At 47.9% G+C, this 12500-nt stretch overlaps 1 protein-coding gene across 7 annotated transcripts in view; it reads right to left on the minus strand.

Moving 5' to 3' along the window:
• LOC147471151 (uncharacterized) overlaps nt 1-12500 on the minus strand; it is a 308461-nt gene that overhangs the window by 159706 nt on the left and 136255 nt on the right. Inside the window, exon 1 of one of the 7 annotated variants that reach the window (XM_086541005.1) lies at nt 10886-10908. The exons of the other annotated variants lie outside the window; for them this stretch is intronic. The gene's annotated coding sequence lies outside the window, so the exon portion shown is untranslated. Of the gene's footprint in view, nt 1-10885; nt 10909-12500 lie in introns of those variants that run through there. 7 annotated transcript variants of the gene reach the window in all.

Consider the following 12500-nt stretch of genomic DNA (forward strand, 5'->3'; position numbering starts at 1 on the left):
GGGGTTGGGGAGGCGGGGAAGAGAGAGAGAGAGAGGGAGGGAGAGAGAGGGAGAGAGAGGGAGGGAGGGAGGGAGGGTGGCCGAATTGTGCGGTCAGCAGGCGTTTCTTGACAGAGTCTCGTTCAGCAATCTCAGGTTAAGGTGTCGGTGTGACACCGTGGTAGCGGGGAGAAGTCCAGACGAAAGTTCAGGTTAACAGGGTTTATTCTTGGGCAGCAATGGTACAGTGGAGCTATGGTAACTCCCTCGGTGTCCCCTTGTCTGTCGAGACTTTCCGAGGGGAGCGTTTATATTCAGGCCCGTAGGCTTGTTACATGACGTCATATGAATTCCCACGTGACGTCATTGTACGGCCTATTTCTTTATATGGGTCGGTAGAGTAGGGACTCTGAGTATAGTGGTTGTACTGTTTATATGTGAAAAAGGCGCAGCGCGCTTGGGTGGCCTGCGAGAGGCGTAGATAAATATTTATAGAACAAGACCTTAAGACTAAAAGAATCAGTACAGCTATATGAATGCAAATACTATTATATATATATATTGGATAACAGAACTTGAGTCAGCTGTTCTCAGATACAGCGTTACAAGTAATGCAATGTACAGAGTGCAGTGCTTTCACCGCTCTGCCACGCTACCGCGCCGGTCTCCGGCGCACATATGGTATGTCAGAGTAAATGCAAGGCACAATAAGGTGGCCGAATTGTGCGGTCAGCAGGCGTTTCTTGACAGAGTCTCGTTCAGCAATCTCAGGTTAAGGTGTCGGTGTGACACCGTGGTAGCGGGGAGAAGTCCAGACGAAAGTTCAATCACAACGGTTAACAGGGTTAGGGGGGAGGGAGGAGATGAGACTACTTCTTGGGCAGCAAGGGTACACATATAGTGAGGGGGTGAGCTATGGTAACTCCCTCGGTGTCCCTTTGTCTGACTCTTAACAACAGGGCTCACTAGTCTAGAGGGACTGGGGGGGGAGGATGCGGGCTGAGACTTTCCGAGGGGAGCGTTTATATTCAGGCCCGTAGGCTTGTTTACATGACGTCATATGAATTCCCACGTGACGGTCATTGTACGGCCTATTTCTTTATATGGGTCGGTAGAGTAGGGCCTCTGAGTATAGTGGTTGTAGTAAACTGTTTATACGTGAAAGATAAAAAGGCGTAGTGTGCTTGGGTGGCCTGCGAGAGGCGTAGATAAATATTTATAGAACAAGACCTTAAGACTAAAAGAATTAGTACAGCTATATGAATGCAAATACTATTATATATATAATGGATAACAGAACTTAATCAGCTGTTCTCAGATACAGCGTTACAAGTAATGCAATGTACAGAGTGCAGTGCTTTCACCGCTCTGCCACGCTACCGCGCCGGTCTCCGGCGCATATATGGTATGTCAGAGTAAATGCAAGGCACAAACAACTAGCTAAGTAAAATATCATAACACATATATATAGTCATAGCATAGACAAAAAATCGTATACATAATGCAAACACTGACATATATTGGCATATATAAGAATACAGTATAGGGAGAGTACATATAGTAAGATACATAACACGGGGGAATATGGTCTAAGATAAGATAATAATACCAAAAAAAAACAGTAAATACATGAGAAACAGGAGGTGTGCCTAAAATATAGTACATATGACAAAATAAATAGCAAAATAGTGAGGTAATGAACAAAACAGTGAACATGAGAGGCAAGGAAATCTGAATAATGACAACAAAGCAAATATTATAATAATGAGCAAAAACAATAGACCAAAGGGCAGGAGCATCGCTTTCGGGTGCTAGTCCATATGATGGCTAGCGCTTACAGGCTCGGAAACCATATGTAGAGATTTCTTTAAACAAACAAAATAAAACAACGACTGGATGGGTGGATGGTGAACCGCTCGGAGTCGAGTCGGCAGATAACGAGGGAGGAAAAGAGCGTCTGTGACCTTGATGTGTGCGTGTGTGTTGTGGCAGCGGAGAAGTATAGAATGTCTGCATCAGGTAATGTGAGGGGAAAAAAATGAAGAGTGAATATTTGGGTATTCATTTAGGAGATATGTTAGCGTTACTCGGGTGTAGTCTGTTGAATTCGTCTTCGTAGTATTTGCTTGCAAGCTTAAGCGTATCGAAATGGAACCATGACTGAGCACTATTTATGAGTGATTTGCAAAGGGCTTTATTATTTCTGACTTGTATTACACGAAATGGTCCCTCAAATTTGGGTGATAGCTTTGGCATGGGAGGAGCCCTGTCAATAATTTGGTGAAAAACTAATACGCCAATGTCTACGTCTTTACGCCGTGCGAGGCGATGTTGTTGGGCTATAATCTTGTCCCGCTCCACTTGTAGGTGTTCACGTGCCTGTTTGTAAATCTCCTGTTTCCTAGCAATAGTCAATCTTACAAAGTCATCTGTGTATACAGGGGAGGGGTTCTGTTCTATAAGCTCATAGGGGAGCCTTCTGTCTTCACCATAAAGAATGAAGTGTGGAATGTCACCTAAAGTGCTGTGGTAAGTGCTATTGATAGCCATTTGAACAATGGGGATCCATTCATCCCAGTCTAATGAGTGTGTGGAGAGTGTGGCACGGAGCATGTTAAGAATTGTGCGATTTAGTCTCTCTGTGATACCATTTGCTTGCGGCCTATAAGGTAAGACGTTAATCTTCTTCACTTGAAGAGTGTCACAAATTGATTGTAACAATGAGTTGTTGAATTCAGTTCCATTGTCAGAGACTAATTCATCAGGTGTGTTATGTCTACAAATAATATTCTCTAAGAAAACTCGTGCTATGGTTAGTGCTGACTTATCAGGAATGGGGATTAGTTCACAGTAGCGTGAGAAATTGTCGATGAAGACAAGTAAATAGCGGTTATTTGCAGCGGAAGTAGCAAAACCGGAAAGAATGTCAACACTAACACGCTGGAAGGGGCGTTCAGGAATATCGTATGTCAGAGAGGGAGCAGGTGCCGAAGTGGAACCTTTGTAAAGGGGGCAGGTTTGGCATTTCTTAACATGTTCAATAACTCGGGGTCCCATTCTAGGGAAGAAATAACGACTACGTGCGGTCTGTACCGCCTTGTCAATGCCCGCATGGGCTGCTGTGGGTGCTTCATGTAGAAGCTGCAGTACCGTGGGTACGAGTGACTCGGGTATAACGAGCTGTGTGTAAATATGGCGTTGTCTACAGCCGCGCGACCTTTTGGGGGCGGAACGTCGAAAAAGTATACCGTCTTGTAAGTACAAATCCCTCGTGGGAACATATCTACGTGGTGGTAGAGGGCGGGAAGGGTCCTTTTCCAATGACTGAATTAAGTCCTTATAGAGTACATCTTCTCTTTGCTTTGTACGTAAGTCATCTGCATCCAACACGTCTAAGTGTGAGACAGGAATTCTAGAAAGGGAATCTGCAACCTTATTACTTGCACCTGGAGTGTATCGTATTACTGGATTAAATTCTAATAGCGTATCTATCCATCTGGCTTGTCGACCGCTAGGGGACTTGGATTCTGCAAGGAGGTGACACAGGGGCCTATGATCTGTTAAGACTTCAATATCGTAACCTAGAATAAGTTCTCTAAAGTGTTTAAGTGCCCATACAACAGCTAATGACTCTAAATCTGTAGCACTGTAACGAGTCTCAGCGGAATTCAGCTTTCTACTGGCAAATGCAATTGGTCGTAGTCGACCGTTAGTCCTCTGCATGAGGGCTGCACCGAGGCCCAAAGTGGAGGCATCAGTGGCTAATGTGAAAGGACTATCAAAATCAGGGAAGGTGAGAACAGGGGCCTGGGTAAGAAGAGACTTTAGCTTATCAAAAGAACTTTGTTGTTCATCATTCCATGTGAACGGGACGTCTTTAGAAAAGAGACGAGTTAAGGGGGCAGCAATCTGAGCAAAATTTCTTATGAAGGGCCTATAGAAACCTGCAAGGCCAAGGAAGGACTTAACCTGCTTAACGTCCTTTGGCTTAGGGTAATCAAGAATATCATCTATTTTCCTTGAGTTTGGGGACAGTCCATTCGAGTCAATAGTATGGCCAAGGTAATCGATCTGTCTCTGAAAAAACATGCATTTCTTCGGATTTAGAGTCAGTCCTGCATTAGAAAGTCTCTCGAATATCTTTCTTAGCTTGGTTTCGTGTTCAGCAACGTTTTTAGATACAATTAACAAGTCATCAAGGTACAAAAAAACTGTGTTACCAATCAGGCCGGTCATGACCGCGGCCATGAGACGAGAAAATGTAATGGGAGAATTCCGTAAACCGAAGGGCATTCGCTTAAACTGAAAGTGTCCATGTGGGGTAGAAAAGGCAGTCTTTTCTCTTGAATCGGGGTCTAAAGGTACTTGAAAAAATCCTTGCTGCAAATCAATTGTAGAAAATACAGAGTGTCCAGTGCCTATGTCCTGTAAGAGGAGGCGTAAACTAGGGATCGGATAACGGTCAGGTATGGTGAGGTTATTTAGACGTCTGTAGTCCACGACTGGGCGTAATGAGCCATCTTTCTTAGGTACCAAAATCATAGGGGCGCTCCATGGCGACGTGCTTTGCTCAATTAAATCGAGCTCGAGTAATTTACTTGTTTGCTTTTCAAAATCCTGTCTGCGGCTATGCGGAACGCGATAAGCAGGAATGTATACTGGGCGTGCGTCTTTTTCTAAGTCAATAGAGTGCTGTAGAATATCTGTACGTCCGATGGGACGGCTTTCACTGGGGAGCAACTGAGGAAAGTCTGTGAATAGTCTTTCCAATACTACATTTCCTTCGGGAATCTCGACAGGGGGGAAAACATTCGTTGCAACATTCGGGATTGTAGGTGTTGGCGAACCAGAGGCAGGTGTGGTGATGGTGGCTAGCACAGGAACAGGTAAGTCATGCTCAACTACCGGGAGGTGCGTGACTTCGCAGTCAACCACTCTCGTTGCACGCTCCAGGCAAACCGGGGTCTCGTTAACGTTGATCAGACGTAACGAAAATTGACCATCCTTCGCCGTGTAAAGCGCGGGTAGGGCTACTAAACCATGTATCCTTACACCATCGGGACACACCAATACCGTGCCATTCGTAAATGGCACGCTCACCGGCACCATACAATCCGTGAATGGTGGCAATGTGATACTTTCATTAGTTACGCAAAAGGGTGCATCGGACGCTGGGGTCCACGTGAAGTGCTGTGAGACGTCGTGCTCGGACTTCAAAGAACATAATACATCAACAGGCGCTGAGGAGGCTGGGTCCTCAGGTGACGGGAGCATCGGCGCGTTCAACTTCGCGGGCCGGGAATCAGCATAAATATCGACGGGCGTGGCTGGTACGACAGCGGGCACGCGGGGAAACCTTGAGGAGACTGCGTCCTCGTGTGACGGCGGCAACGGCGCATTCATCTTTGCGTGCCAGGAATCAGCATAATCATCGACGGGCGTGGCTGGTACGACAGCGGGCACGCGGGGAAACCTTGAGGAGACTGCGTCCTCGTGTGACGGCGGCAACGGCGCATTCATCTTTGCGTGCCAGGAATCAGCATAAACATCGACAGGCGTGGCTGGTACGACAGCGGGCACGCGGGGAAACCTTGAGGAGACTGCGTCCTCGTGTGACGGTGGCAACGGCGCATTCATCTTTGCGTGCCGGGAATCAGCAAAAACATCAACAGGCGTGGCTGGTACGACAGCGGGCACGCGGGGAAACCTTGAGGAGACTGCGTCCTCGTGTGACGGTGGCAACGGCGCATTCATCTTTGCGTGCCGGGAATCAGCAAAAACATCAACAGGCGTGGCTGGTACGACAGCGGGCACGCGGGGAAACCTTGAGGAGACTGTTTCCTCGTGTGACGGTGGCAACGGCGTATTCAGCTTCGCGTGCCGGGAATCAGCAAAAACATCAACAGGCGTGGCTGGTACGACAGCGGGCACGCGGGGAAACCTTGAGGAGACTGCGTCCTCGTGTGACGGCGGCAACGGCGCATTCATCTTTGCGTGCCAAGAATCAGCAAAAACATCAACAGGCGTGGCTGGTACGACAGCGGGCACGCGGGGAAACCTTGAGTCAACATCATGCACAGTAGATGATGTGAGAACCGAATTACAACGAAGCCATGCTTGGCTGGGAGGAGTGAGTTCATAAGTGCATTCACCATGAATGGCAACATTTCCTTCAGGGACTTGAAAAAGTCCTGTGTTATACAAGAAATCATGACGAGGAGCACATCTCCGGTATCACTGGGTCTTCAACAATAACAAATGGATGCGAGTATGATTCATCTGACAGAGTGACCGTGAGAACAGTCTCACCAATAACGTTCAAATTTGCGCCGCTGGCTCCATGAACGAGCCAGGGGGAAGGCTTGCGAGGAGTACGAATTCCAAGAACAACCAAAGTATCTGCAGGAACGATGCTGATGGCACTACCAGAGTCAATAAAAGCGTAAACATCTTTTCCATTTACCTGTGTGAACAAGAGAGGGGCACCGCAAGAGGGCACGTCATTACGTGTCTTGACCGTAGCTAAGCAGGCAATGTAGTCAGGGGATCGTATTAATCCTGTGGATGAGCATCTAAAAAATTAGTGGAAACTGAAGACTGTGCGCGTCTCTTGTACAACTCATTCTTTGTTTGTCGAACGTGGTCAGGGAATGCGCGGCACTCATACCACCTGTGACCAACGTTCTGATGATAAGGGCAGTAAGGTCTATTACGGCAATCGCGAGCTATGTGTCCAGGGCGAAGACAATGGTAACAGGCGTCTACAGAGGGTAACCAGGTAGTTTCATCGCGACGTGGGCGTGCGCCTCGGTGCTGGTGATAAATCTCACGGTTGTTAATACGAGAAGGCGTACGAGTGGGAGCACGAGCCGGCGAGCGCGCAGGGGAGCGAGTAAACGAGCGGGTCGTCGAGGACGTCGGACGAGCCGGCGAGCTAGAGGGCGCCCGGGCTGGTCGTTCTGAGAAAGTTACTTGTTTGGTATGTGCACTCACTGTCTGTAGGGGACCTTGGAGATCTGGGATGGTTTTACAGGTCTTAGAAAAAACAGGTACAATATTTTCGGGTCTTTCGGGCGGGACGAATAGATCGGACATTGTTAACTTGGCTTCATGAGGTAGACTAGTAATCAATAGAAACTCGGTCACAAACGACAAGTAATCCTTTTTTATCGGCTCAATAGCAGCGTAAAGATTCGCCTTGCTTGCGTCCTTACTCACCGCTTACATGAATCCGGCAAAAGCAGTCTTAGCCTCTGCTTGTAAGAGCAGAAGATCAGTGTATGCAACAGATTTACACCTTAAAGACATTAATTTATCATATTCGAGACACGAAGTTGCTTTGGTATTTGCGAAGTAGTCACCGAAGGTTTTCTTGAAATCTATCCATGGATTAACATCCATATCAACACTGTTAAAGAGTGATTCAATTATGGGTACACTCCTGTCAATGCGTTGTACAACATGCTGCATGCATTTATGTTGAAAGTCAACCGAGTTCCTGTTAATATTAGGTTCAGTGGAAAGTACATATGATTCAGTGTCATGGAACAGAGTTGATGTTGATACTTTTCCTGTACCGTCAAACTTGGTGATGGTGGTGATAGGCTGGAGGATTGATGTAGTCATGTTAATATGTGGTGAGGCGTTAGTAGAAAAAGAAAAAGGATGGGAGGGGCTTTCAGGGGTATAAGTGCGTGCCGGGAAGACATAGGGGTGAGTGAGGGTGGTAAGTCAGCAGGGTGTATGTGTGTATGTTCGTGCGTGAGCTCAGGCTCTGAGGGAGGCACGTGTTCAGCAATGCCTGTGTGTGTTGTGAGTGTCGAGTGTAACTCCTAAAATGTGTGCATTTGCAGTTGTTCTTCAGCTAATTTTCTATTTCGTAATACAAGTTGACTTTTAGGGAGGCAGCTGGAAGTTTAGGCATGTAGGAAACCAGAAGATAACGTCCAGAATGAATGAATGAGGTATTGAAAAGGTACGACCCGTGAGTGAGGCAGCATGAGTGAGTCCGTTTTCTATGGGCAGGGAAACTAAACAAATCGTCACTGCGGTCACGGGGAAAGTGGTAACAGTCTCCTTGTAATATGGTGTACTTGGAGAAAATGAAATCGTAACACTTGGAAAAAAATAAACAGGTCAGATACACTTAAAAAAAAAAAAAGAAAAAAATCGTCACACTGGGAAATTGTACAAAGAGAGGGAAAAAAAAAAATATCCTAAATTACAATCTGACTAAAAAAAAATTGTGCCTTGACAAAACTCTGACTAACCTTGTTTTCTTCGTTGTCAGCGGTACGTCTGCAGGTGATGTTCTGTGTTTTCTTCGTTGTCAGCGGTGCTTACTCGTCTACGGATGATGGTCTGTGTGTCGTAATCGATGCCTTTACGTCTGATGCTCTTCACTGGAATCCCAGACTTCGGCTCTGGGTCGGGCACGGCTGGGCCTGTAATTCCCTCGTAGGGCGGACTGAGGCGCCTTCTGGTTAACGATGGTTAAAGATGGCACACTTGGGTGGCGTTGTGTGCGTAAGATGGCAACACGCTTGATTGACGGTGCGTGTGCGGCAGAGTTTTCCGTGGAGACGGCACGGACAGCAGGGCTGCTAGCAGTGTTCAGCAGAGAGGGACACCTGTTGGCTTGGTTTGCATTGGATGCTGCTACTTGATGGGACCTGTTCGTCTGGCAGGGTCAGCGGTGGGGGGGGGGGGGGGGGTGGGAGGGGCTTGTCTCTTCGTCTGGTCGGAGGCAGGACTTGTGGGAGAACGAATCCCGACGCTGTTCACAACTGATACACTGTAAGGTTGCGAATTGTGCGGTCAGCAGGCGTTTCTTGACAGAGTCTCGTTCAGCATTCAGGTTAAGGTGTCGGTGTGACACCGTGGTAGCGGGGAGAAGTCCAGACGAAAGTTCAGGTTAACAGGGTTTATTCTTGGGCAGCAATGGTACAGTGGAGCTATGGTAACTCCCTCGGTGTCCCCTTGTCTGATGAGACTTTCCGAGGGGAGCGTTTATATTCAGGCCCGTAGGCTTGTTACATGACGTCATATGAATTCCCACGTGACGTCATTGTACGGCCTATTTCTTTATATGGGTCGGTAGAGTAGGGCCTCTGAGTATAGTGGTTGTACTGTTTATACGTGAAAAGGCGTAGTGTGCTTGGGTGGCCTGCGAGAGGCGTAGATAAATATTTATAGAACAAGACCTTAAGACTAAAAGAATTAGTACAGCTATATGAATGCAAATACTATTATATATATAATGGATAACAGAACTTAATCAGCTGTTCTCAGATACAGCGTTACAAGTAATGCAATGTACAGAGTGCAGTGCTTTCAGGGAGGGAGAGAGAGAGAGAGGGAGGGGGAGAGAGAGAGAGAGAGAGAGAGAGAGAGAGAGAGAGAGAGAGAGAGAGAGAGAGAGAGAGAGAGAGAGAGAGAGAGAGAGAGAGAGAGAGAAGAGAGGGGGGGGGGGAGAAGGAGAGGGAGAGAGAGAGAGGGAGAGACAAAAAGAGAGCAGGGGGGAAGGAGAGAGCGGAGAGGGGAGGGAGGGAGGGAGGGAGGGATAGAGAGAAAGGGAGGGAGGGGGAGGAAAAAGAGAGAGAGAGAGAGAAGGCAGGAAGGGTAGGAGAGAGAGGAGGGGAGAGGGAGAGAGGGAGAGAGGGAGAGAGAAAGGGGGAGAGAGGGAGAGAGAAAGGGGAATAGAGGGAGAGAGAGGGAGGGAGGGAGGGAGGGAGGGAGGGAGGGAGGGAGGGAGGGAGGGAGGGAGAGAGAGGGAGGGAGGGAGGGAGAGAGAAAGGGAGAGAGAGAGGGAGAGAGAGAGAGAGAGAGAGAGAGAGAGAGAGAGAGAGAGAGAGAGAAAGGAAGAGAGAGAAGGATGGATGGAAGGATGGATGGATGGATGGATGGATGGATGGATGGATGGATGGATGGATGGATGGATGGAGAGAGAGAGAGAAGGGCGGACGGACGGAAGAACAAGGGAAAAGAGGGAGACAGGGGAAAGGGGGGGAGGAAAAAGAGAGAGAGAGAGGGAAAGAGAGGGAGAAGGGAGAGAGAAAAAGAGAAAGAGAAAGAGAAAGAGAGAGAGAAGGGGGGATGAGTAAAAGCGTGACAGAGAGAGGGAAAAAAGGAAAACAAGGGAGGACTACATAATTAGACAGATTGATAAATAAACATACACCCGGATAACAGACTATTACACAACAGACTAATACCATGCAGACATTGATAAGTCTACGGCCACACACTCCGTGTTTAAATAAACAAAAATTACACGGCGATCGACATTCTATTCTGTGTTATTCTATTTTTTTTCGCGTCGAATGCGTAGAATCTCTCGTGCTTTTAGTTAAGCTAAAGGCTGATATGAAATTGCATGAACAAAACCAATTTGCAAGCACACAGAGGCAAGTACAGACACGTACACACGCTCACCCTCGTGTGTACAAAGTATAAACCTTTTAACGTATCCGCAAATATAAAAACCTCTTCACGTGCAAGCAAATATAACCACATGCACATAAACACGATGTAAACACAAGCAAAAATATCATCGCTTCCTCCTAATTTCATGTAAACAAACCCTCTAAATTTACCTTCCATGACGACATGTAACTAAACACAAAAGGCTGCCGGTGTTTAATACGTTCCTGGAAAAAAGATCCCAGGCCTGATCAATATGTACGCTTTAAGGATTTTTTGGTCCTCTTTTAGTCGGTCTGTCATCGTTCTTTCAGTTATCAAATGAATAATTCCACCCCCCCCCCTCTCTCTCTCTCTCTCTGTCTCTCCTTCATTCCCTCACACTGTCCCTCTTATTCTTTCTGCCTCCCTCCTCTCAGCATTCCCATTCCCTATCGCCATTCCCCCCTCTCTCCCTCCCTCCCTCCCTCCCTCCCCTACTTACCAAGCAACGAACGAACCATGTCCTCGGGGAGTCCCACTCACCTGTAACGAAACAAAGTAGATGTTAATACGCGATGAGATAACAGAGTTCTTACCATTTTTAAATTATATATACTTGCCCTCTCTTTCCCCATTTTTTTTTCTTTCTTTCTTTCGACCTCATTCTCATTATGTACACACACAAATACATACATACATACATACATACATACATACACACACACATATATATATAATATATATATATATATTTATATATATATATATATATATATATATATATATATATATATATATATATATATATATAAACAAACGTGCAAAGTCACTCACCTACTCCCTCACAAGACTCATTACTCATACAGTCGCAGGCATTTTTTCCCTCATTTATCGCTATAACATCCCAGACAGCTTCTAATCTCGCAACGCGTACCGGACGTTGACATTAGATCTGGAGCTAAGATTAACCAGCATGCGTGTGCGAGGGGAGAAGGGAGAGGGGAGAGAGGGAGGGAAGGAGGGAGGGATAGAGAGGAGGAGGGGAGGAGGGAAGAAGGGAGAGAGGGAAGGAGGGAGGGATAGAGAGTAGGAGGGGAGGAGGGAAGAAGGGAGAGAGGGAAGGAGGGAGGGATAAAGAGGAGGAGGGATAGAGAGGAGGAGGGAAGGAGGGAGGGATACAGGAGGGAAGGAGGGAGGGATACAGGAGGGAGAGAGGGATGGAGAGGAGGAGGGAAGGAGGGAGGGAGGGACAGAGAGGGAAGGAGGGAGGGAGGGAAGGAGGAAGGGATAGAGAGGAGGAGGGAGAGAGGGGTAGAGAGGAGGAGGGAAGGAGGGAGGGAGGGAGGGACAGAGAAGAGGAGGGAAGGAGGGAGGGAGGGTAGGAGGAAGGGATAGAGAGGAGGAGGGAAGGAGGGAGGGATACGGAAGGAGAGAGAGAGGGAGAGAGAGGAGGAGGGAAGGAGGGAGAGAGGGAAGGAGGGAGGGAAGGAAGGAGGGAGGGAGGGAGGGACAGAGAAGAGGAGGAAAGGAGGGAGGGAGGGAAGGAAGGAGAGAGGGAGGGAGGGAAGGAGGGAGAGAGAGAGGGAGGGAGGGAAGGAGGGAGAGAGGTCGCGACAAAGGAGAGGACGGCACAGGAAAGGAGAGGAATGGTGGAAAGGAAAGGTGGAGAATGGAGAGGAGAGAAGGGGGGGATGGGGAGGAGAGGGGGAGAGGGGAGAGAGAGAGAGAGAGAGAGAGAGAGAGAGAGAGAGAGAGAGAGAGAGAGAGAGAGAGAGAGAGAGAGAGAGAGAGAGAGAGAGAGAGAGAGAGAGGAAGGGAGAGAGAGGAAGGGAGAGGGAGGAAGGGAGAGGGAGGAAGGGAGAGGGAGGAAGAGAGAGGGAGGAAGGGAGAGAGAGAGAGAGGGAGAAAGAAAGGGAGAGAGGAAGTGAGGGAGAGGGGGAAAGTGAGGACAGATAAGAGGGGGAAGAATGGAGGAAGGGAGGGAGAGGGGGAAGGGGAGGACAAATAAGAGGGGGAAGAATGGAGGAAGGGAGGGAGAGGGGGAAGGGGAGGACAAATAAGAGGGGGAAGAATGGAGGAAGGGAGGGAGAGGGGGAAGGTGAGGACAGATAAGAGGG

Source organism: Penaeus japonicus, unplaced genomic scaffold (assembly GCF_977035675.1).
Source record: "Penaeus japonicus unplaced genomic scaffold, GWHDUDI00000001_assembly GWHDUDI00000010, whole genome shotgun sequence".
Classification (NCBI taxonomy): domain Eukaryota; kingdom Metazoa; phylum Arthropoda; class Malacostraca; order Decapoda; family Penaeidae; genus Penaeus; species Penaeus japonicus.